Source organism: Bombina bombina, chromosome 7 (assembly GCF_027579735.1).
Source record: "Bombina bombina isolate aBomBom1 chromosome 7, aBomBom1.pri, whole genome shotgun sequence".
Classification (NCBI taxonomy): domain Eukaryota; kingdom Metazoa; phylum Chordata; class Amphibia; order Anura; family Bombinatoridae; genus Bombina; species Bombina bombina.
The window spans coordinates 253,048,378-253,073,487 of NC_069505.1; the positions used below are offsets into that span (position 1 = coordinate 253,048,378).

General features: G+C 43.5%; 1 protein-coding gene across 1 annotated transcript in view; it reads left to right on the forward strand.

Annotated features, from left to right (window-relative positions):
• Positions 1-25,110, forward strand: part of PTPDC1 (protein tyrosine phosphatase domain containing 1) — a 136,298-nt gene that overhangs the window by 25,007 nt on the left and 86,181 nt on the right. The window lies entirely within an intron of this gene.

Sequence of the window (25,110 nt, forward strand, 5' to 3'; positions counted from 1 at the left end):
ATATATATCTATCTATTATATATATATATATATATATATATATATATATATATATATATATATATATATATATATATATATATATATATATATATATTCTACACACCCCTGTTAAAATGTCAGGTTTCTGTGATGTAAAAAAATGAGACAAAGATAAATCATTTCAGAACTTTTTCCACCTTTATTGTGACCTATAAACTGTACAACTCAATTGAAAAACAAACAAATATTTTAGGTGGAGGGAAGAAAACAAAAAAACCTAAAATAAATCTTATAACTGGGGATGTAGCTGTGTTCAGAATTAAGTTATCACATTCAAAATCTTGTTAAATAGGAGTCAGCATACACCTGCTATTTAAAGTGCCTCTGATTAACCCCAAATAAAGTTCAGCTGCTCTAGTTGGTCTTTCCTGAAATTTTCTTAGTCGCATCCCACAGCAAAAGCCATGGTCCACAGAGAGATCTCATTGTTAAAAGGTATCAGTCAGGAGAAGGGTACAAAAGAATTTCCAAGGCATTAGATATACCATGGAACACAGTGAAGACAGTCATCATCAAGTGGAGAAAATATGGCACAACAGTGACATTACCAAGAACTGGACATCCCTCCAAAATTGATGAAAAGACAAGAAGAAAACTGGTCTGGGAGGCTACCAAGAGGCCTACAGCAACATTAAAGGAGCTGCAGGAATATCTGGCATGTACTGGCTGTGTGGTACATGTGACAACAATCTCACATATTCTTCATATGTCTGGGCTATGGGGTAGAGTGGCAAGACTAAAGTCTTTTTTTCTTATGAAGAAAAACATCCAAGTCGGGCTACATTTTGCAAAAACACATCTGAAGTCTCCCAAAAGCATGTGGGAAAAGGTGTTATGGTCTGATGAAACCAAGGTTGAACTATTTGGCCATAATTCCAAAAGATATGTTTAGCGCAAAAACACTGCACATCACCAAAAGAACAACATACCCACAGTGATGCATTTTGGTGGCAGCATCATGCTTTGTGGCTGTTTTTCTTCAGCTGGAACTGGGGCCTTAGTTAAGATAGAGGGAATTATGAACAGTTCCAAATATCAGTCAATATTGGCACAAAACCTTCAGGCTTCCGCTAGAAAGCTGAACATGAAGAGGAACTTCATCTTTCAGCATGACAACGACCCAAAGCATACATCCAAATCAACAAAGGAATGGCTTCACCAGAAGAAGACTAAAGTTTTGGATGGCCCAGCCAGAGCCCAGACCTGAATCAGATTGCAAATCTGTGGGGTGATCTGAAGAGGGCTGTGCACAGGAGATGCCCTCGCAATCTGACAGATTTGAAGTGTTTTTGCAAAGAAGAGTGGGCAAATCTTGCCAAGTCAAAATGTGCTTCAATAAAGTATTAGTTTATTTTTATATTTTTCTTCCCTCTACCTAAAACATTTAATTTTGTTTTTCATTTGAGTTGTACAGTTTATAGGTCACATTAAAGGTGGAAAAATTTCTGAAATTATTTATCTTTGTCATTTTTTTTTCATCACAGAAACCTGACATTTTAACAGGGGTGTGTAGACTTTTTATATCCACTGTGTGTGTATGTGTGTGTATATGATTTTTTTTTTTTTTTTTTTTTAAATAAAATAAAGATTTCACTTTTATATGTTGGGGTGGATGTTCCATAAATCCAAATGTTTTAATAGGTCCTTTTTAAAAAAAAAAAAAAAAAAAAATTATATATTTTTTAACACAAACTAATGGACTTTCTGCTTTTGTATTTTACAATCAAATTGTGTTTTCTTACTTACCCCATCTAATAATCATAATCGTGTGGGTTTTTTTTTTTTTGGGGGGGGGGGTTAATGGTAGTTGTATGTTTATTCAGTGAAGTATTATCTGTATACAGTAAGAGAAGCGCTTTACTAGGAACAAACCACAGCTAAGTGGATTGTTTTATAGCGCAATGCTTCCTTTCCTTAAGTATATTGATCTAATCTTACCTAGGTCAGCCAAAAAAAAAACAGGCAATCCTTCTTTGTGCAAGGAAATGGCCAGCAACCCCAGATGATCGTATTGGTCTTCATTGGGCCTTGTCAGTAAGGTGCTGCCATATTCCTCTAATATTCCGTTGGGCAACGAGTCCACATGTGGTTCCACATAACTGTTGGGAGACTTTTCTCTAGGATCATATTACAGATACATACAGAAACTGAAGTGCTCTCTTAGGAACAAACAACTCAGTAGCTTGTTCCATGGCTGGACTGACCTTACTAGGTGGAATCAGACTGATATACTTCAGGAAAGTTATTTTCTGTAAAAAGTACTATTGGGCTAAAAGAGGCTGCTCTGAGGTGGTAAATCACCCTAGAATAAGCTGCTGCTCATACCTGGGAAAGCTTTTTTCTTTGTACAGTGGGTATTGAAAAGAATCACTCCCCTTGAAAAGAAATCGCATTTTGTTGCTTTGCGGCCTAAAATAAAGACACATTTTTTTGTTTATCCAGTTGTTATTACTCAGTGCAACTTATAACATCCAAATGAAAGAGATGACACAACATGTCAGGCAAAAATAAAGACAATTCAAAAACAGTATCACTGAGTTTGAAAAAGGATAACTCCCCTTGTGTCAGTATTTTGTTGAGCCACCTTTTGCTTTAATTACAGCCTTTAGTCTGTTGGGAGATGTCTCTACTAACTTTGCACATCTAGACTGTGCAATATTTGCCCACTCTAATTTGCGGAACTGCTCCAGTTCGATTACATTTGATGGTGACCGTTTGTGGAATGCAGTCTTCTAGTCATGCCACAGATATTCAATGGGGTGTAGTTCTTGAGCGTTGATTAGGCCATGCAAGGACATTCACCTTTTTCTCCTTCAAACACTGTGTGGTCATTTTTACTGTGTGCTTTGGGTCATTATCATGTTGGAAGGTAAACCTTCTTCCCATTAACAACTTCCTGGTAGAGGGCAGCAGATTTTCCTCAATAATTTGATGGTATTTTGCCCCATCCATTATTCCTTCTATCCTCCAGTGCCTGCTGCAGAGAAACACCCCCATAACAGGATTTTACAACCTCCATGCTTTACTGTAGGTATGGTGTTGTTTGGATAGTGAGCTGCATTGGATTTTCTCCAGACATATCGTTTGGTGTTGAGGCCAAAAAATGCAATTTTAGTCTCATTTGACTATTACACATTTTCCATGTGGCCTCAGAATCTCCTAGGTGTGTTATGGCAAAGCTCAGTCATGACAGCATGTGGCCTTTCTTGAGGAGCGGCTTTTTTCTTCCAACCCTCCCATACAAGACAGATTTGTGAGATTGTTGTCACATGCACACAATGACCACTCTTTGTTCAGAGAGAGTACCAATAGGCCCACAGCAACTCTTAAGCAGTTTCAGGAATTGGATCTTTTCCAGATAAGCCCCGCCAAAAAGTTAACCCCCGCCACCCAGGCAGTAGCTCTCAGTCCATGACCACTGGTATATTATGAATGTACCACTGTTTATTACTTTGTGTAAATGTTTTTTAAATGTTTTGTATTTGTTTTTGTATACTGTTGCCATGATGGCAGAGAAGCTATTGTGCATGTGAGTGTGTAGTGATGTCGGGAAACAAGGGGAAGATATTGGAAAACCATGCAAATATGTTATAGGGTAACTACCAATACCTTGATTGTGGTCTACGTAAGCAATCATTTCTAGATAGGGGCTTGTCTCATTCAATCCGATTGTGTTTATGCATTATACAGAAATCATTTCTAGATAGGGGCTTGTCTCATTCAATCCGATTGTGTTTATGCATTATACAGAAATCATTTCTAGATAGGGGCTTGTCTCATTCAATCCGATTGTGTTTATGCATTATACGCATGCGTGCTGCACTGATCCACTACGGGATCTGTGAATCCCCCTGACTGGTCAAATATTAGTATCCTGCTTGCGGTACCTTGTTGGGTAAAGATATCTTAAGTGACCCATCCTTACATATCTTTGGTACACTATGAACTCTACACTCCACCCTGAACGACCGTCATGAAACATACCCGTCTGTCATGGGGGCTTGCCCTCTTTAACCTATAGGCACACACATACACACTCTCTCTCCAAGTGAATAGGGGTGCGGGTTTACCAGCGCTATACGCATGTGCATTTCATTTGCCCCATATACTATCGGGGAATCTCCTTTTGATCACTATGTAGCTCTTTAGTGATAGTTATTGTGAAACATGCACCCATCGGTTTAATTGAGGGGTACTCTAGACTCTGTACGATCCACCCTGGGGCCCTTTTGAGAGTCACATTGAGGTAAACTACTAATCTGTTGCCTAGAGGCGGATGAGTTGTTTTTATGGCGCACGTTTACTGTCAAAAGTGGCGGGGCTTAACTTTTCGCGCGTGCCCTTTTTGCATTAGTGGCGGGGCTTATCTGGAAAAGATCCCATGAATTTATGACAGTTTCCTCCTGGCTCTTTCATCCAGTGTTGATCCAGAGAGGGTCTGTGTTGTACCATTTTACGTTTTACTTCTTAATAATAGACTTCACTGAGCTTCTAGGCGTTGATAAAGCCCTTGATAATTTCTTGTATCCATCTGACTTGTGCTGTCCACAACATTTATCCTGGAGATCTTTTGACACTGCCTTACAATATATAGTTGGTTGCTTCAGTTGCACTACCGGGGACTGATATGCTCCAGAAAAGCTCTTTTCATGCTGAGCTAATCAATATGCCCACAGCTGATCACAGTTGAAAGTCAAATGACTTTGTGTGTGGCTTTGAGGTGATTAGCTACACCTGATTGAGTTTACAAGTAATTTTAGGAGGGGGTGATCCTTTTTCCAACTCAGTGATTCTGTTTTTGAATTGTCTTTATTTTTGCCTGGCATGTTGGTGTTATCTTTCACTTGGATGTTATGTTATAATTACAACTGGATAAACAAAAACTGTGTCTTTATTTTAGGCTGCAAAGCAACAAAATTTGATTATTTTCAAGGGGTGGTGGTGAATCTTTTCAATACTCGCTGTATAAGTATTTGCCAAATAATGGTGAGGAGAGCTACATTTTTTATCAGTGTTAGATACATTACTGTATATCAAAACAGAATAGTTATTACACAAGTATACTAGGATATGACTTTACAGATAAATATATGGATGGAGCAGTTCTGATATTTCTATACCAGATTTATTTATATTTTACTAAGACAAATTAATTAAAGGTGAAATAAATTCAACTGATACATGACTTCTTCATTCAGTTAAGTCAATCTTTCTCTGTAGGAATACATCCCAAATGACCCCATTTATTTTTAAAATAGTCATTGTTTTGAATCACTGCTGCAACATACCCACCCCGCCCTTATGCACATGCATTTGAGCTGAATACCAGCAACACGAGAGCACAGATTATATTTCTTCCCTTCAAGCTTCTGTAAAGTATAGGCACGGGCTAAATGAATGCCAAATATGGCTGTAGGCAGCCGTGTTTTTCATTTCAGGAACAAACCTTCCCCTTCTTCAAAAATTATATAATATATCCCTTTAATAACCAGTGACATACCCTGTCCAATCCCTTTTTATTATACCCAGACAAACTATTGTATTTTAGCAAGTCTGCAGGAGTGAGGGTCTAATAGCATGGTGTTGCCGCTTGCTGCAAAACTCACGCTATTATACCCAAATAATCCCTTAACGAGCAGCGATATACAGGGTATGTTGTGGCCATTAAGGTGTTAAATATATATATTTATTATAAACACACAAAATCAAATTTAAAGGGAAAGTCAACGCCAGTTTTTTGGTTTAACCCTTTGAGTGCTAAGCACTTTCCCAACTGGGTGCTAATATTTTCTATGGCTTTTTTTTTTTAATTTTAAATTTTGTTTTTTTCATTTATTTTACAGACCCCCAAGACTTACACTGTTGGAGAGGTTAGGCGATTACCTTTCCAACATTGGGTCTTGGGGTCTGTAGCTGCTTAGATGACTGAGATACAGGCTTCTAAGCAGCATGCCTCCTCCTCCTATACTTAACATTGTTAAGTATAAATACATTTTTCCAGTGACGTCATTGCGCGTGACGTCACCGCACATCACGTGAAGCCCCGGCGATGCCTGTCACTCTACAGCAGTGGTGTCAAACTCATTTTAGTTGCGGGCCATTTTCCATACAAGTACAACTCACGTGGGCCGCACACTACCTACATATCTTGTCATTGCTAAACAGTGCAGTGGCATTTGCTATAACTGTATAAATTTCAAAAGATTGTGTTCTGTAACTCCTAATTAACTTACTCTGGCTTGAGGAAATGTGCTCTAATGCTTTTAAGAAGGTGAGACACACGCTCCATGTGCGACCCACTGTTTATAATAGTGATAGACATACCTGTTGTACATAATTATAAAATAAATACATAGAAATATATATATATAACGTATTTGATTTTAGTTAAAGAGAAAATGATGGAAAGGAATGGACAGAAATTATGTGGGAAATCAGTGCTACCATAGTAATGAACTGCATGTGTTAAAGAAATCATTATGCACTTATCTGTCTTTTTCTTTTTAATAACGTATGTTTTAATGTATGTGCGTCCCTAACAGTAAGCGCACTCGCTCTTTAAGTAATAAGCATATTATAATTAATATTTTTCATGGAGAGGGCGTGGGCCGCACAAAATTAGGTTGAGGGCCGCATGAGGCCCGCAGGCCGCCAGTTTGACACCCCTTCTCTACAGGCACGATCGCCGGGGTAGGAGCGGTTAGGAGCCCCCAAATCTCCCTCAAGGTGGGAGAGTGCTCATGACGGCTCTGAGCCGTCATTTGCACCAGAGTGAGAAACTCTGACGGCTCAGAGCCGTCATTAGCACTCAAAGGGTTAAAAAGATAGATAATCCCTTTATTGCCCATTCCCCAGCTTTGCATAACCAACACAGTTATATAAATACACTTTTTATCTCTTTGATTAACTTGTATCTAAGCCTCTGTAAACTGCCCCCTTATTTCAGTTCTTTTGACAGACCTGCATTTTAGCCAATCAGTGCTGGCTCCCTGGAACTTCATGTGCGTGAGCACAGTGTTATCTATATGACACACATGAACCAACACCCTCTAGTGGTAATCTTTCAAAATTCCTTGGGAGAAGAGGCGGCCTTCAAGGGCTTAGAAATTGGTATATGAACCTCCTAGGCTTAGCTTTCAACTAAGAATACCAAGAGAATAAAGCAAATTGGTGATAAAAGTTAATTGGAAAGTTGTTTAAAATGACTTACCTATTTGAATTATGAAAGCTTATTTTGGACTTGACTGTCCCTTTTAACATGTATTTTGTGTTTTTAAACAAAAAAACAGTAGTTACTTTGATAATAGATGTAATCTTTCTGGTGGTTGTTTAAAAAAATAAAATTGTACTCACTCTGAATCGTGAAAATTAGTTTTTGATTTTCATGTAAGAGGCAGATAAGACATTATTGGATCTCATTGGCCTCATATTCAATAGATTTTAGGGCTAGTTTACGGATTAAAAAAAAATATTTAAATAAAAGTTTCACAACAATATTTTATTTTTTTCTAACACTTTTCATCATATAAAAGTTAGAATTTTTAGCCAGCTAGTCCCAGGTTGTAAAAATTGTATTAACTGCTGCCATGGGTGGCTGTGGACTCTTCCCCCCCCCCGGGAATGGACTGTTGTATCTTCAACCCATTGCTAACTATATCCTGACTAATCCTCTTATATTAATTATATTTATAATTCCACAATTCCATATTCTATATTTTATAACTCCATGTGGATAACAAAAAAAAAAAATCTAAGTGACATAATATCAGTGTGGACTTGCAGTAGGAGTGATGCTTCTTGTACATATAAACCACATAATATAAAAATTGTATATCTTCGGCATCAAAGGAGTGACCATAGTGGGTGCTTTTACTCGTATGAATGAAGTAAAGTTCCAGTCACCCATGCTCTAGACTCTCAAGCTAATAAAGTAAGTTTATTTTTCTATTTAGTGTGATGGTTTTAGTCGGTCTATGAAATCAATTTAAAAAACTGTTGGCGCTCTACAAATAACCGATAATAATAAACTAAAAATTCAGCATGTTATAGATTAGGGGCATAGCAAGGGGGGAAGTTGTTCCTGTGAGCCAATTGGGCAAAGATGCCTTGGGCAGAAGACCAATCGGCACACTGTATTACAGAAAGAAACTGCAAGAGAAGCTCAGATTCAGTATTTGAGAGGGGGATGTTTGAGATCATTCTATCAGTTCTGTATTGGATAAAGAAGCTGATCAGGCATATTAGAGGGATCTCAGGAGGTTTTATGTTAAAGGACCATTCATTATAGTGAAATATCATAATCCACAACTGTACTATAAAAAGACAATGCAATAGCACTTACTCTGAATGTCAAATTATCAGGGGTTTTTTTTCCTGAGAAATATCAAAAATTGATTGCATTCTCCTATCCTATATTATAAAAGGCCAAGTTTTTGTCTGAAGCCGTCATGCGCAGTAGAGACAAACACTTGAGATAGGGAGCGCGAGGTACACAGCATACAAGCAGCTGTGAGATAGGGAGCGCGAGGTACACAAACAGCTGTGAGGTCTGGGGAGCGCGAGGTAAGCTGATTGAAACAGCCTGTGGCAAGAGATATGGAGCGCAAGCTATTCAACAGCTGTGAGGTGTGCTGCGTGAGAAGCGGCCACGCGCTCCACAGACCTCACAGCTGTTTGTGGCCGACGGGAGCGTTGCGATGGGGGCATGGCCGGGCGTCACGATGGGGCGTGGCCGGGTGGGTGTTGCCGCGATGGGGCGTGGCCGGGCGGGGTCCTGCAATGTGAAGACTTCAAGACAGAGCCAGAGAGAGAGCAGGAGAGGGGGGGAGAGAGAGCCGAAGGTGGGGGGGAAGAGCCAAAGAGAAGGGGGGGGGGGAGCCAAAGAGGAAAAAGAGCCAAAAAGGAGAGAGAGCCAAAGAGGGAGGAGAGCCAAAGAGGGGGGGGAGAGAGAGAGCAAAAGAGGGGGGAGAGAGAGAGCAAAAGAGGGGGGAGAGAGAGAGCAAAAGAGGGGGGAGAGAGAGAGCAAAAGAGGGGGGAGAGAGAGAGCAAAAGAGGGGGGAGAGAGAGAGCAAAAGAGGGGGGAGAGAGAGAGCAAAAGAGGGGGGAGAGAGAGCAAAAGAGGTGGGAGAGAGAGAGCCAAAGAGGGGGGAGAGAACAAAAGAGTGGAGAGAGAGAGCCAAAGAGGGGGGAGAGAACAAAAGAGTGGAGAGAGAGCCAAAGAGGGGGGAGAGAACAAAAGAGTGGGGAGAGAGCCAAAGAGGGGGGAGAGAACAAAAGAGTGGGGAGAGAGAGAGCAAAAGAGGGGGGGGAGAGAGCCAAAGAGGGGAGAGAGAGAGCAAAAGAGGGGGGGGGAGAGAGAGAGCAAAAGAGGGGGGGAGAGAGAGAGCAAAAGAGGGGGGGAGAGGCAAAGAGAGAAGGGGGGGAGCCAAAAAGGAAAAAGAGCCAAAGAGGGGGGGGGAGAGAGCCAAAGAGGGGGGGGAGAGCCAAAGAGGGGGGGGAGAGAGCTAAAGAGGGGGGGGAGAGAGCTAAAGGGGGGGAGAGCCAAAGAGGGGGGGGGGAGAGAGCCAAAGAGGGGGGGGGGAGAGCCAAAGAGGGGGGGAGAGAGAGCTAAAGAGGGGGGGGAGAGCTAAAGGGGGGGAGAGCCAAAGAGGGGGGGGGGAGAGAGCCAAAGAGGGGGGGAGAGCCAAAGAGGGGGAAAAGAGAGCTAAAGAGGGGGGAGAGAGAGCCAAAGAGGGGGGAGAGAGAGCCAAAGAGGAAAGAGAGCCAAAGAGGGGGGAGAGAGAGCGCCAAAGAGGGGGGGGAGAGACAAAGAGGGGGGGAGAGAGAGAGCAAAAGAGGGGGGAGAGAAAAAGAGGGGGGGAGAGGCAAAGGGGGGAGAGAGAGCCAAAGAGGGGGGGGGGGGAGCTAAAGGGGGGGAGAGCCAAAGAGGAGAGAAAAAGGGGGGAGAGCTAAAGGGGGGGAGAGCCAAAGAGGAGAGAAAAAGAGGGGAGAGAGCCAAAGAGGGGGGAGAGAGAGCCAAAGAGGGGGGCAGAGCCAAAGAGGGGGGCAGAGCCAAAGAGGGGGGAGAGAACAGAAGAGTGGGGAGAGAGCCAAAGAGGGGGGAGAGAGAGAGCCAAAGAGGGGAGAGAGAGAGCCAAATAGGGGGGGGAGAGAGAGCCAAAGAGGGGGGGAGAGAGAGCCAAAGAGGGGGGGGGAGAGAGCTAAAGGGGGGGAGAGCCAAAGAGGGGGGAGAGAGAGCCAAAGAGGGGGGAGAGAGAGCCAAAGAGGGGGGAGAGAGAGCCAAAGAGGGGGGGGAGAGAGCCAAAGAGGGGGGGGAGAGAGCCAAAGAGGGGGGGGAGAGAGAGCTAAAGGGGGGGGAGAGCCAAAGAGGGGGGGAGAGAGCCAAAGAGGGGGGGGAGAGAGCCAAAGAGGGGGGGAGAGAGCCAAAGAGGGAGGGAGAGAGCCAAAGAGGGAGGGAGAGAGCCAAAGAGGGGGGGAGAGAGAGCTAAAGAGGGGGGAGAGAGAGAGCAAAAGAGGGGGGAGAGAGAGAGCAAAAGAGGGGGGAGAGAGAGAGCAAAAGAGGGGGGGAGAGAGAGAGCAAAAGAGGGGGGAGAGAGAGAGCAAAAGAGGTGGGAGAGAGAGAGCCAAAGAGGGGGGAGAGAACAAAAGAGTGGAGAGAGAGCCAAAGAGGGGGGAGAGAACAAAAGAGTGGGGAGAGAGCCAAAGAGGGGGGAGAGAACAAAAGAGTGGGGAGAGAGAGAGCAAAAGAGGGGGGGAGAGAGCCAAAGAGGGGAGAGAGAGAGCAAAAGAGGGGGGGGAGAGAGAGAGCAAAAGAGGGGGGGAGAGAGAGAGCAAAAGAGGGGGGGAGAGGCAAAGAGAGAAGGGGGGGAGCCAAAAAGGAGAGAGAGCCAAAGAGGGGGGGGGGAGAGAGCCAAAGAGGGGGGGGGAGAGCCAAAGAGGGGGGGGAGAGCCAAAGAGGGGGGGGGAGAGAGCTAAAGAGGGGGGGGAGAGAGCTAAAGGGGGGGAGAGAGCCAAAGAGGGGGGGGGAGAGCCAAAGAGGGGGGGAGAGAGAGCCAAAGAGGGGGGGAGAGAGAGCCAAAGAGGGGGGGAGAGAGCTAAAGAGGGGGGGGAGAGCTAAAGGGGGGGAGAGCCAAAGAGGGGGGGGGGGGAGAGAGCCAAAGAGGGGGGGAGAGCCAAAGAGGGGGAAAAGAGAGCTAAAGAGGGGGGAGAGAGAGCCAAAGAGGGGGGAGAGAGAGCCAAAGAGGAAAGAGAGCCAAAGAGGGGGGAGAGAGAGCGCCAAAGAGGGGGGGGAGAGACAAAGAGGGGGGGAGAGAGAGAGCAAAAGAGGGGGGAGAGAAAAAGAGGGGGGGAGAGGCAAAGGGGGGAGAGAGAGCCAAAGAGGGGGGGGGGGGAGAGCTAAAGGGGGGGAGAGCCAAAGAGGAGAGAAAAAGAGGGGAGAGAGCCAAAGAGGGGGGAGAGAGAGCCAAAGAGGGGGGCAGAGCCAAAGAGGGGGGCAGAGCCAAAGAGGGGGGAGAGAACAGAAGAGTGGGGAGAGAGCCAAAGAGGGGGGAGAGAGAGAGCCAAAGAGGGGAGAGAGAGAGCCAAATAGGGGGGGGAGAGAGAGCCAAAGAGGGGGGGGGGAGAGAGCCAAAGAGGGGGGGAGAGAGAGCCAAAGAGGGGGGGGGAGAGAGCTAAAGGGGGGGAGAGCCAAAGAGGGGGGAGAGAGAGCCAAAGAGGGGGGAGAGAGAGCCAAAGAGGGGGGAGAGAGAGCCAAAGAGGGGGAGAGAGAGCCAAAGAGGGGGAGAGAGAGCCAAAGAGGGGGGAGAGAGAGCCAAAGAGGGGGGGAGAGAGAGCCAAAGAGGGGGGGGGAGAGAGCCAAAGAGGGGGGGGAGAGAGCCAAAGAGGGGGAGAGAGCCAAAGAGGGGGGGAGAGAGAGCTAAAGGGGGGGGAGAGCCAAAGAGGGGGGGAGAGAGCCAAAGAGGGGGGGAGAGAGCCAAAGAGGGAGGGAGAGAGCCAAAGAGGGAGGGAGAGAGCCAAAGAGGGGGGGAGAGAGCCAAAGAGGGGGGGAGAGAGAGCCAAAGAGGGGGGGAGAGAGAGCTAAAGGGGGGGGAGAGCCAAAGAGGGGGGGAGAGAGCCAAAGAGGGAGGGAGAGAGCCAAAGAGGGGGGAGAGAGAGCCAAAGAGGGGGGAGAGAGAGCCAAAGAGGGGGGAGAGAGAGCCAAAGAGGGGGGAGAGAGAGCCAAAGAGGAAAGAGAGCCAAAGAGGAGAGCAAAAGAGGGGGGAGAGAGAGCGCCAAAGAGGGGGGGGAGAGAAAAAGAGGGGGGGAGAGAGAGAGCAAAAGAGGGGGGAGAGAAAAAGAGGGGGGGAGAGGCAAAGGGGGGAGAGAGAGCCAAAGAGGGGGGGGAGAGAGCTAAAGGGGGGGAGAGCCAAAGAGGGGGGGGGGAAGAGAGAGAGCCAAAGAGGAAAGAGAGAAAAAGAGGGGAGAGAGCCAAAGAGGGGGGAGAGAGAGCCAAAGAGGGGGGCAGAGCCAAAGAGGGGGGAGAGAACAGAAGAATGGGGAGAGAGCCAAAGAGGGGAGAGCAAAAGAGGGGGGGAGAGCCAAAGAGGGGGGGGCAAAGGGGAGGGGAGAGCCAAAGAGGGAGGAGAGAGAGAGCCCAAAGAGGAGAGAGCCCAAAGAGGAGAGAGCCCAAAGAGGAGAGAGCCCAAAGAGGAGAGAGCCCAAAGAGGAGAGAGCCCAAAGAGGAGAGAGCCCAAAGAGGAGAGAGCCCAAAGAGGAGAGAGCCCAAAGAGGAGAGAGCCCAAAGAGGAGAGAGCCCAAAGAGGAGAGAGCCCAAAGAGGAGAGAGCCCAAAGAGGAGAGAGAGAGAGCCCAAAGAGGAGGGAGAGAGAGCCCAAAGAGGGGGGAGAGAGAGCCCAAAGAGGGGGGAGAGAGAGCCCAAAGAGGGGGGAGAGAGAGCCCAAAGAGGGGGGAGAGAGAGCCCAAAGAGGGGGGAGAGAGAGCCCAAAGAGGGAGGGAGAGAGAGCCCAAAGAGGGAGGGAGAGAGCCAAAGAGGGAGGGAGAGAGCCAAAGAGGGGGGGAGAGAGCCAAAGAGGGGGGGAGAGCCAAAGAGGGGGGGAGAGCCAAAGAGGGGGGGAGAGAGAGCTAAAGGGGGGGGAGAGCCAAAGAGGGGGGGGAGAGAGCCAAAGAGGGAGGGAGAGAGCCAAAGAGGGGGGAGAGAGAGCCAAAGAGGGGGGAGAGAGAGCCAAAGAGGGGGGAGAGAGAGCCAAAGAGGGGGGAGAGAGAGCCAAAGAGGAAAGAGAGCCAAAGAGGAGAGCAAAAGAGGGGGGAGAGAGAGCGCCAAAGAGGGGGGGGGAGAGAAAAAGAGGGGGGGAGAGAGAGAGCAAAAGAGGGGGGAGAGAAAAAGAGGGGGGGAGAGGCAAAGGGGGGAGAGAGAGCCAAAGAGGGGGGGGAGAGAGCTAAAGGGGGGGAGAGCCAAAGAGGGGGGGGGGGAAGAGAGAGAGCCAAGGAGGAAAGAGAGAAAAAGAGGGGAGAGAGCCAAAGAGGGGGGAGAGAGAGCCAAAGAGGGGGGCAGAGCCAAAGAGGGGGGAGAGAACAGAAGAATGGGGAGAGAGCCAAAGAGGGGAGAGAGAGAGCAAAAGAGGGGGGGGGGGAGAGCAAAAGAGGGGGGGAGAGCCAAAGAGGGGGGGGCAAAGGGGAGGGGAGAGCCAAAGAGGGAGGAGAGAGAGAGCCCAAAGAGGAGAGAGCCCAAAGAGGAGAGAGCCCAAAGAGGAGAGAGCCCAAAGAGGAGAGAGCCCAAAGAGGAGAGAGCCCAAAGAGGAGAGAGCCCAAAGAGGAGAGAGAGAGAGCCCAAAGAGGAGAGAGAGAGAGCCCAAAGAGGGGGGAGAGAGAGCCCAAAGAGGGGGGAGAGAGAGCCCAAAGAGGGGGGAGAGAGAGCCCAAAGAGGGGGGAGAGAGAGCCCAAAGAGGGGGGAGAGAGAGCCCAAAGAGGGGGGGGGGAGAGAGCCAAAGAGGGGGGGGGGGGGAGAGAGCCAAAGAGGGGGGGGGGAGAGAGCCAAAGAGGGGGGGGGGAGAGAGCCAAAGAGGAGGGGGGAGAGAGAGCAAAGGAGAGGGGAGAGAGAGAGCAAAGGAGAGGGGAGAGAGAAAGCAAAAGAGAGGGGGGAGAGAAAGCAAAAGAGAGGGGGGAAGAGAGAGCAAAAGAGAGGGGGGAGAGAGCAAGGGGTGGGACCGCTGTACTGCAAAAAATGGCCCGTGTACACGGGCTTTAGTACTAGTCTATTGTATAATGTGACAGCCATCAGTCAATTAGACTCATTTAGGTATAACAATGTAAACTGTTGCACATGCTCAGTAGGAGCTGGTGCCTCAGAAAGTGTGCATTTAGATATATTGAACACAAACTGATAATGGAAGTAAATTGGAAAGTTGTTTAAAATCGCTTGCTCTATATCACTGGTTTTAAAACCTGTCCTCAGGCCTCCCCAATGGTCCAGGTTTTCTGGAAAACCTCGGAAGAGATCAGGTAAAATAACCATGTTTACTAATCAGCTGATTATTTCACCTGTGCTCCAGTTCAGGTAACCTGAGAATCTGTCCTGTTAGGGGCCCCTGAGGGACAGGTTTAAAAACCAGTGCTCTATATTAAAGGGACACTGTACCCAAAAAATGTATTTTGTAATTCAGAAAGAGCATGCAATTTTAATCAACTTTCTAATGTACTCCTATTATCAATTTTTCTTCGTTCTCTTGCTATAATTATTTGAAAAAGAAGGCATCTAAGCTTTTTTTTGGTTTCAGTACTCTGGACAGCACTTTTTTATTGGTGGATGAATTTATCCACCAATCAGCAAGGACAACCCAGGTTGTTCACCAAAAATGGGCCGGCATCTAAACTTACATTCTTGCATTTCAAATAAAGATACCAAGAGAAAGAAGAAAATTTGATAATAGGAGTAAATTAGAAAGTTGCTTAAAATTTCATGCTCAATCTGAATCACGAAAGAAAATTTTTGGGTACAGTGTCCCTTTAATCATGAGTCTGTTTTTTCTAGCCTATCATTGCCTTAAATTCTAGGTTGTTTAGTCATCAACACACTCCTTTTAATGACACTTGGCTATTAAGATAATACAGAATTTATGAAAAGAGGGTACTAAGCGCTCCCTAATCACCATGAAATTCAAAACCTGGGCTTTCTAGTGTTTATAGGCCAGGTCTTTTAGTATTGTGTTTTTATATGAAAGTTTGTTTGCATATACTATTAATATCCCCTAATGTCATAACAATTACACTCATTATGTGTCAGTCGTACATTCTGTAATCATCCCTGTTGCAATACATAAGACTAGAAGGATTCCATACTTTTGATATTGAGCACATTGTATAGAGCGCTGCTAATATTACATCATCCAACCAATTAATTCTAACCTAATGAGATTGCCACAGTGATTATATAAGGCCTGTCTTGCTTTTGCTATGGACACTCCTCTTGACAAAGTCTGAGCGTTGTCAGATGAAACGCGTTGAGGTCCTCAAGCTCCATACCTCAACGTCCTCTGATGCACCTGGATGCGTCTACGGACTAAAGAACTTTTGGAGATCTTTTATTTGCCATATGCTTTTACATCTTGTAAGTCTCATTTTACCTTGCGCTTTTTTGTGCTATTAAATATTGATACTTTTAGAGTGGGATGCGCTGTGTTTTCCCTTCACTCTTAAAGGTACGCTGAACCCAAATTTTTTTCTTTCATGATTCAGATAGAGCATGCAATTTTAAGCAACTTTCTAATTTACTTCTGTTAACTATTTTTCTTCATTCTCTTGCTATCTTTATTTGAAAAAGAAGGCATCTATGCTAAGGAGCCAGCAAATTGTTGGTTCAGAACAATTGACAGAACTTGTTTATTGGTGCTGTCCAATCAGCAAGGACAACCCAGGTTGTTCACCAAAAATCTAAACTTATATTCTTGCTTTTCAAATAAACATACCAAGAGAATGAAGAAAATTTGATAATAGGAGTAAATTAGAAAGTTGCTTAAAATTGCTCCTCTATCTGAATCACAAAAGAAAAAAATTGGGTTCAGTGTCCCTTTAATAAAGACTTTATGTATTTTAATATTTTATTACAAGCACAGACTCCTATTTTGCTTTCCTTCTCTTTTACTACTAATGCAGTTTTTCATAGATAATAAGACATATTACAGGAAAATAACAATAAGAGGCTAGAGAAGAAATCTCTGAGTCCATGGCAAGCTTGTCTTGCTTTGAGAACTGATTAGGTATGGGAGGATAACGTTGGAGAGGGGGAAATGTGAAATATATTAAGACCTCAGCAACTGTTTGGAGAACCCATGGGTCTGAGGTGATTAGATTCCAATTTGTTAGGAAACAGGCGAGTCTGCCACATATTTTTTGAGGGGAAATTTTTTTTGCATATAACCCCAATAAACACAAATGGGAATGTTTTTATTATGAAGAAAATAAGACAATTAAATACTGCAAAAATAAAGTACTTATCTTTGTGAGCAGCAAAAGAGAGAGAGGAGGATTAGGGACTATATAGACTGTATATGGGCATTACGACACTGCTAATTGATTATTTCATCTGCTCATTTAAATACTTGTTCTTCATTGGCTGTTATCTGGTTCTTTGTTTTTAATGTTGTTTACCTGTAATATGTCTTATTGTCTTTGAAAAGCTGCATTAGTAGTAAAAAAGAAGGAAAGCAAAATACTCGTATCTGTCTTTAATAAAATCTAGATTATTCCTTCACAAAGCTAGGACAATCAGAATAGTTTTTTTACTCCTATTGAGCTATTTTACCTGCTGGAGTATAGTAAATTGTTTTAACATTGCTCCTTTGCCTTTATTTTGTCATATGAAATAGCTGACTTTCCTGTATTGAACATTTTAAATACTGCAGTAATGGCTACAGAAAAAAAGGCATCAGAGTAACTGAACCTCCCAGTGGGGGCTAGGAAAGAGAGCCCCGCCCTTTTTAAAGGGTGTTTCTGCATCAGCTTTAAAGAGACAGTCAACACCAAAATTGTTTTTATTTAAAAAGTTAGATAACGCCTTTACTACTTATTCCCCAGCTTTGCACAACCAATGTTGTTAGATTAGTATACTTTATAACATTTAAATCTCTGAAATTCTGTCTGTTTCTAAGTCTCTACAGCCTCTTATTGCATGCTTTTTTATTTGCTTTTCACAACAGGAGACTGCTAGTTCATGTGAGCCATATAGATAACATTGTGCTCACACACTGTACTAATTGACTAAAATGCAAGTTAATAGATAATAAATAAAATGCCATGTGGGGGCAGTTTGCAGAAGCTTAGATACAAGGTAATCACAGAGGTAAAAAGTATATTAAAGGGACAGTCAACACCAGAATGTTTGTTGTTTTAAAAGATAGATAATCCCTTAATTACCAATTCCCCAGTTTTGCATAACCAACACAGTTATAATTATACACGTTTTACCTCTGTAATTACCTTGTATCTAAGCCTCAGCAGACTGCTACCTTATTTCAGTTATTTGGACAGAATTGCATTTTAGCCAATCAGAGCTGTCTCCATGGTAAAATCTTGTGCATGAGCTCAATGTTATCTATATGAAACACATGAACTAATGCCCTCTAATGGTAAAAAACTATCAAAATGTATTTAGAGGCAGCCTTCAAGGTCTAAGAAATTAGCATAAGAACCTCCTAAGTTTAGCTTTCAGCTAAGAATACCAAGTGAACAAAGCAAAATTGGTGATAAAAGTAAATTGGAGCACAATGTTGAAAGCATTTGGGAGTAGCTGCCTGACTTATCTGCTGTTATACATTCCAACCTTTTCTAGTAGTAGATGCCCCACTTCTCTTACCTCGTATAATGGTTTCATTTACTAGACTTGTCAGGCAATGAGACACTACTCATTGGTAACACTATATTTAAGCAACTAACAATATGATCATTGCGCTTTTATTAGACATAGCTCTTAGAATGCCTTTGCACACTCTTAAACAGTCGTTCCAACACTTATTCATATATTTTTCATCACTCTAAACGATCTGTGCACTCGCATATACCATTTATATTTATTAGGTAACTGCTGCTGCATACATCTCCTATTAGGGCAGTCATACTTGTGACTCTGGATCAACTGTTCAGTCAGTCACTAGACCAATATTTATTAGAGGAAGATTACTGGGCAATATAACCTAGCAGTTAATAGGATGACCCCCCTCCTAGTGCTGTTCTTCCTAGATAGACCTTGGCAGGTTATGCAGGCTTGTTTGTCTTGGAATGTTGAGTAACTTATACATCAATATGTCTCATACCTGACTATCTCTTGAACTGAGCATCTTAATACAAGAGGCGTGTAGACTTGTATTAAGACCAATACATTATTCACTTTTTATTGGTGTGTGGTTAGCATGTGAAAAAGAGCTCAAATACTTTGCTCAGGACAGCCTAGTCTAGATCAAATTGTAAATTATACTCCATTTTTACTGTGCTGAGCCACATTCTCACTTAATCATGTCACTTATTCCTAGTTAATAGCTGTTTAGCTAAGATTCTACCCCACCACAGCACTAACACACTCACTCTTAGATCTATTTGGGTATTGTTTAGTTTAGTTTAGTTTCATTTTTGCTTTTAGCTGTTCTATTTGTTTTTTTAAAGTTGTTTTTTTTAAAGTGCGATAAATCGTGACACTACTATTCATATTGTGGTAGGGAAAATTTTGAAGAACCACCCCTTTCAATCCCTATATCTTATGAAAACTTAAAGGGACACTGTACCCAAATTTTCTCTTTTGTGATTCAGATAGAGCATGCAATTTTAAGCAACTTTCTAATTTACTCCTATTAGCAAATGTTCTTCATTCTCTTGGTTTATTTATTTGAAAAGCAAGAATGTAAGTTTAGATGCCGGCCCATTTTGGTGAACAACCTGGGTTGTTCTTGCTGATTGGTGGATACATTCATCCACCAATAAACAAGTGCTGTCCAAGGTTCTGGACTTTCTTTTTTCAATAAAGATAGCAAGAGAACAAAGAAAAATTGATAATAGGAGTAAATTAGAAAGTTGCTTAAAATTGCATGCTCTATTTGAATCACAAAAGAAAAAATTTGGGTTCAGTGTCCCTTTAACCACAGATTGCAGGTGAGGTAAATACACCCCCTACCATAATTTAAGTAGAATGGAAATTCCATGCTCATTCCAATGGGCTCCTTACTCCATAACATATCAATGAGTTATGTGGGTTGTCGTCATTGAGAGCATTACTATCAGACTGTGTTGATGAATGGGTCATCTAAATCAATTCTTGTTTTATTTTAGGTTGAGTTTAGTTAAGTTAGAGTAGTTTATTAATTAAAAAAAACAAACAACATTGTGGTACAGGTATGTAGAACATTTCCACTCCGTTGAAAAATGTAATGTTCTTAACTATAACTCTACACCTGGTTTCCTCATATATATGCAAATTTATGTTGTCTCTTATCATGGATATGTACTTTCTTACGCTTATAGTCACCTTCTTGACGCACTCTGTGAGGTGTGATGCTGATATGCTATCTATGAATGTACCCTTTGTTGGATATAAATAAAAAAAAAAAAAAAAAAAAAGTAAATTGGAAAGTTGTTTAAAATGACATGCCCTATCTGAATCATGAAAGTTTTTTTGGGACTTGACTGTCCCTTTAATATAACTATGTTGGCTGTACAAAACTGGGAAATGGTTAATAAAGGGATTATCTAATTTATTTATTTTTTGGAGTTGACTGTCCCTTTAAATACATTGAACTCTTATCTAGTGCTTGCCTGAAAATACTGTCCCTGTGCTCCACTAAACCAAATTTAATGGACATATTGATTCTAATGTGTTAGAACATTTTACTTACACACTTCTCTTTATCCCTAATAACTGCTTAGCTCTTGCAGTTCGGAGCTATGTGTGGGGGGTACTTATAAAGGACTTGCCCCCCCCCCCCATGCTCCTCATACCCTTGCACTGCGTCTGTTCATCATTTAATAAGCAAATTTGTGCACAAAACTGACACTATCTCTGGTCTGCAGTTGTCACTCTTATCTGTGGTAGTGCAAGAAACGCAGGAAGTGAAAGGTTTAGCAACAAGAAAGAAAAAAAGTGTTTCTTTAACACAAAGGAGGTCTGCAAAACCGTGTAGATTTTTATTTATTTGCTTTTCCTGAGTGCAGTTGGGTTGGCCTGATGGGATTGTATAGAGCTGATGAACACAGGAGGTATAGGTTTACCAGACTCACTTGTGGTTTGTTTGTAAGCTCAGTTGCTAGTTGGTGTCATCCTCTAGTAATAGTATTAGCATACGTCTGTAGAGGCTGCATTATGTCTATAGGCAATTTGCAGGTCTCCATGGTTTGAAAGTGAATTTGCTATTTTTTTTAACTTAGTTGTTTGTGTATAAGATTATTTGTCAGCTGGTTGAAGGTTTTACACTTATCTATAGGCTTACCATGATTTTTAGAGGTAAAACTGGGACCACCTGGCACGGTGCCAATGGGATGTGGTCAGGGGGTATGGTCAAGGGGGCATGGCGATTACCGGTTCTTTTAAAGTAGTAGTTTTTATGTGCGTAATGTTTCGTGGATACTCTACCCTTTCTCAGTCAAACAAGTGAATTACACAGTTTAAATAGAACATAACACCACCCCCTAGTGAAAAAGGCACCATTATGTTGTCATGGCAACCCATATACAACATGAGCAAACAAATCATCTAAATCTCAGATTCTAATTAATGCTAAACATCAAGCATTATTACCAATTTCATAAAATAGTGAAAAGCATATACATCACACAATTTAATATCTGCAGTGTAATATGTGTTTTATGTGTCTAATTAAGTAACAGAACTGGATACTGATAAGGCATAAATACAACATTGAATGAAATAAGTAAAAAATAAGCACATACTTGTTAAAGGTGTTTAAGAACCTACGCTATACCATAATGCAGGAAGATTACAGACAAAATGTTATCCTGCATGAAGTAAAGCAAGATCCACGCCAAAAATCCTGCCTGTCTGCACTACCTGGTCATACCCATATGATTCCCCTAAACGTGTATTACTAGTGTTAAAGTATTAGAAAAATAAACAAAGTAGTACTACAAATTTAAAAAACCCTATGCTGCTCACTCAGCCTGTATTACTAAATGTGAACTTTGAAGGACACGAACCTTAAGCTAAGCAGGGCTGTATGTAACAAAGTACCAGCATCCAACTGTGCTGAAAAGCCACAGCCTCACAGTCCGGTCATTTTGAATAATGTGTCCGGGTTTCAGGCGGTCAGAAACATGGACACATGATTCGAAACCCGGAGGTAGCAACCGTACTGGGACCGAATGAACAACCGGGTGGGATACTGGGACCGAATGAACAACCGGGTGGGACACTGGGACAGCGCTTCCAAACAGGGACAATCCCAGTCAAACTGGGACTTCTGGTAAGCTTACTTATCTATACCCAGAGGGTTTTGCTGTAGTGGTTGGTGGATAGAGGGTGTGAGAGGTGCCCTATTGACAGTTGAAAGCAAAAAAAACAAGAGTTTACATACATCTCAAAAAATGTGAAACACAAAGGTGAAAATTGAAGAGAATGGGGATGCGCTCCACATAGAGCTGTCTGCCTATGGTGTAGATGTATGTACAAATAAAGAAAATGTGTTAAAAAGTAAATAATCCAATATTTATTCTACTAAATTACAGGCTAATAATAATAATCAATCTAGTACATGTACAAATAAATCAGATGCCGGCATCTAAGTATAAAACTATAACAATTTATGCACCATAAAATGGCCAAAAAACTTAAGGTTTAAAACCTTGCTAGCGCATACAACATATAAGTATCAAATAGTGCACAATTATATTTCAAAGTAGGTCTGTGGGATATCAGACTGTTTGTAGATCCAGCATTTGTAACTTTGAAAGTACCTGTGCCCTTGCGCTTGATAACGCTGGGTTTCTAACCACGTCGTCTGGGTTGGTAAGAGAGAATCTCCAGATTGGGTGGGGTGAGTGATCTAAGAGCTCCGTTAGTAACAGTGTACAAAAATGTCCCGATCACGTGTATATGGGGGAAAAAGACGAATTTATAACAGTTGGGACATTTGAGATTTTGGAGTGTTACTGTAACGGATGCAGCTCTTTCACTTGCGCTCTGATGCTTGGAACCTGAAATGCTGTTGTGTTAAGTCATCAAAAAAACAGAAGTTCCCATGTGGCCTAATAAAATCTATATATAACCCACACAAAGGTTTTATGTTAAAATAGCAATAAATATAATAAAACTGGCTAAACAGTGAATATGTGTGTACATAATCTCATCAAGTTCACCTCTTCTGTCTACAATTGTTGGGTTGTATTTGTGATGAAAGTGGGAAGTGATGTCACCAGATTGGGGGCGGGGCTTAGGTCAGTTTGTCTGTGTCGCAGTTACTTAGTGAAATCAATGCTACCAGATGTGTGTTTCCATGCTCTACAATAAAATAGAGTTGTACCATCTTTGCTGTGTCCTGCATCTCATGACATGGGCCTCTAGTTATCAATGTCTGTCGGACCTGATCCGACAGTGCGGATCAGGTCCGACAGACATTGCTGAATACGGCGAGCAATACGATCGCCGTATTCAGCATTGCACAAGAGCTGCTGGTGCAACGCCGCCCCCTGCAGACTCGCGGCCAATCGGCTGCCAGCAGGGGGGTGTCAATCAACCCGATCGTACTCGATCGGGTTGAATTGCAGCGATGTCTGTCCGCCTGCTCACAGCAGGCGGACAGGTTATGGAGCAGCAGTCTTTGTGACCGCTGCTTCATAACTGCTGTTTCTGGCGAGTCTGATGACTCGCCAGAAACACGGAGCTTGATACATATGCCCCATGGTGTCAGAAATTTTTGTCTGCGCTTCTGTTTCCTGATCGATGACGATATCAAAGTTTACCCCACCTGTAACTTTTGATTTCTCTCGGCCTGCAGCTTGACCCACATGGTGTCAGCGGTTTCAGCCCTTCAGGATTGCTTCCAAGCTGGACAAGGAGAGTGGTGAAGTACAAGTTAATTATCTTTTATACTCTATGGGGAAAGATGTGGAGCCAGTGTTCAATGCCTTTACTTTTCAAGAAGGGGAAGAATTTGACTTTGAAATAGTTATGAATAAACTCAGTGCCCACTTTGTGCCCAAAAGAAATGTGATTCATGAGAGAGCTTGTTTTCACAAACGTGCTCAGCGTGTGGGAGAATCTGTGGAGTCATTTGTGCGCAGCCTGTATGAACTAGCTGAATAGTCATAGGAATTGCAGATGCTGAAGTCTCACTGAAGCTACAGTTAGAGTCTGATTTAACATTAGATGGGGCTATTAGGATGGCTCGCCAGAGTGAACTGGTGAAAAAGCAAAGTGCTGATCTGAGGTCTGAGAGTATTGTGGATGAAGTGCAGCATTTCAGGAGAGCTGCTAGTGAAAGGCACAGTGTGAGCGGTAGACCAAGGGCAGCAGATAGGCCCAGAAGTGGATGGGCACAGCATGCCCGATGCACACGGTGTAACCGTGCCCATGATCAGTGTTATATGCCCTGCTAAAGACAAAATATGTAGAAAATGTAACAGGATGGGCCATTTTGAAGTGGTGTGTAAGACTGAATATATTAATGAGATGCAGGTGGATGACGACCAGGAGGGTCAAAAAGTGTCCTTTGTGGGGTCTGTTGTTGAACGGCCGGGTTCAGAAGATGATTGGAGGGTTACTCTTACTGTAATGGGAGCCAAGGTTGCTTTTAAGATTGACACAGGAGCAGCTGTAATCTCTCTTGCAGCATTCATAAAACTGCCTCGACAGCCCCAGCTGGAGAAAGTTACAACTAAAGTCCATAGTCCTGGTGGCCGCATTGATTGTGCGGGGAAATTTATTGCCAGCTGCGTGTACAAGCAAACGAAATTCACCATGTGGGTGCATGTGATTAGAGGTCAGTGTGTTAACTTATTAAGCAGAAAAGCAGCCTGTGGTTTAGGCCTAGTAGCCAGAGTGAATGAGATCTCAGAAGATATGTTTGGTGAATTGGGCCTACTAAATTGCAACCCAGTCTGTATATCACTTAAAGGTGATGCAGTCCCATACAGCATTACCACTCCCTGTAGAATTCCATTCCCGCTCATGCCTCAAGTGGAGGAGTTTCTGCGTATGAAGAATATGGGGGTTATTGAAGAGGTTGTTGAAGCAACTGACTGGTGTGCCCCCATTGTGCCTGTTGCGAAGAAAAATGGGAAGGTACGCATATGCGTAGACTTGAAAAGGCTGAATGAGGCGGTGAAGAGAGATATGTGCTGCCGACACTTGAAGACATAGCTCCGAAATTGGCTGGGGCAAAGTTCTTCTCTACATTGGATGCTTCTAGCGGCTTCTGGCAGATACCTCTAGATCCAAAGTGCCGCAAACTGACTACCTTCATAACACCAGTAGGTCGGTTTTGCTTTTGCAGACTCCCTTTCGGGATATCCTCTGCTCCTGAAATCTTCCAAAGAGAAATGAGTTCTCTCCTAAGAGACCACGTGGGCACGGCAGTCGTCATGGACGACATCTTAGTGTATGGGTCTACATTGGAGGAACATAATCAGCAATTGAGCTGTGTGCTGCAGAGAGTCCGGGCTGAAGCTAAACAAAGAGAAATGCCATTTTAGGAAAGCTGAGTTATGTTACTTTGGGCATATCATCAATGGGGATGGCATCAAGCCAGACCCCGAGAAAATTCGTGCTATTGAACAGATGAAAAGTCCTTCTGATGTACATGAGCTGAGACAAATATTGGGCCTTGTAAATTATGTGGGCAGGTTCCTTGCAGATGTATCCACAATACTATACCCTATCACAGAGTTGCTAAAGAAAGATGTTGCCTGGGTCTGGGGACCTTCACAGGAAGAATCTTTTATGCAGGTCAAGTCCCTGCTGGGGTCTGCCCCAGTGTTGGGATTCTACAACCCTTCCAAAAAGACTGTGGTTAGTGCTGATGTGAGCAGTTGTGGATTAGGGGCCGCCCTCCTGCAGCTGAATGAAAACAAACTACAGCCCATT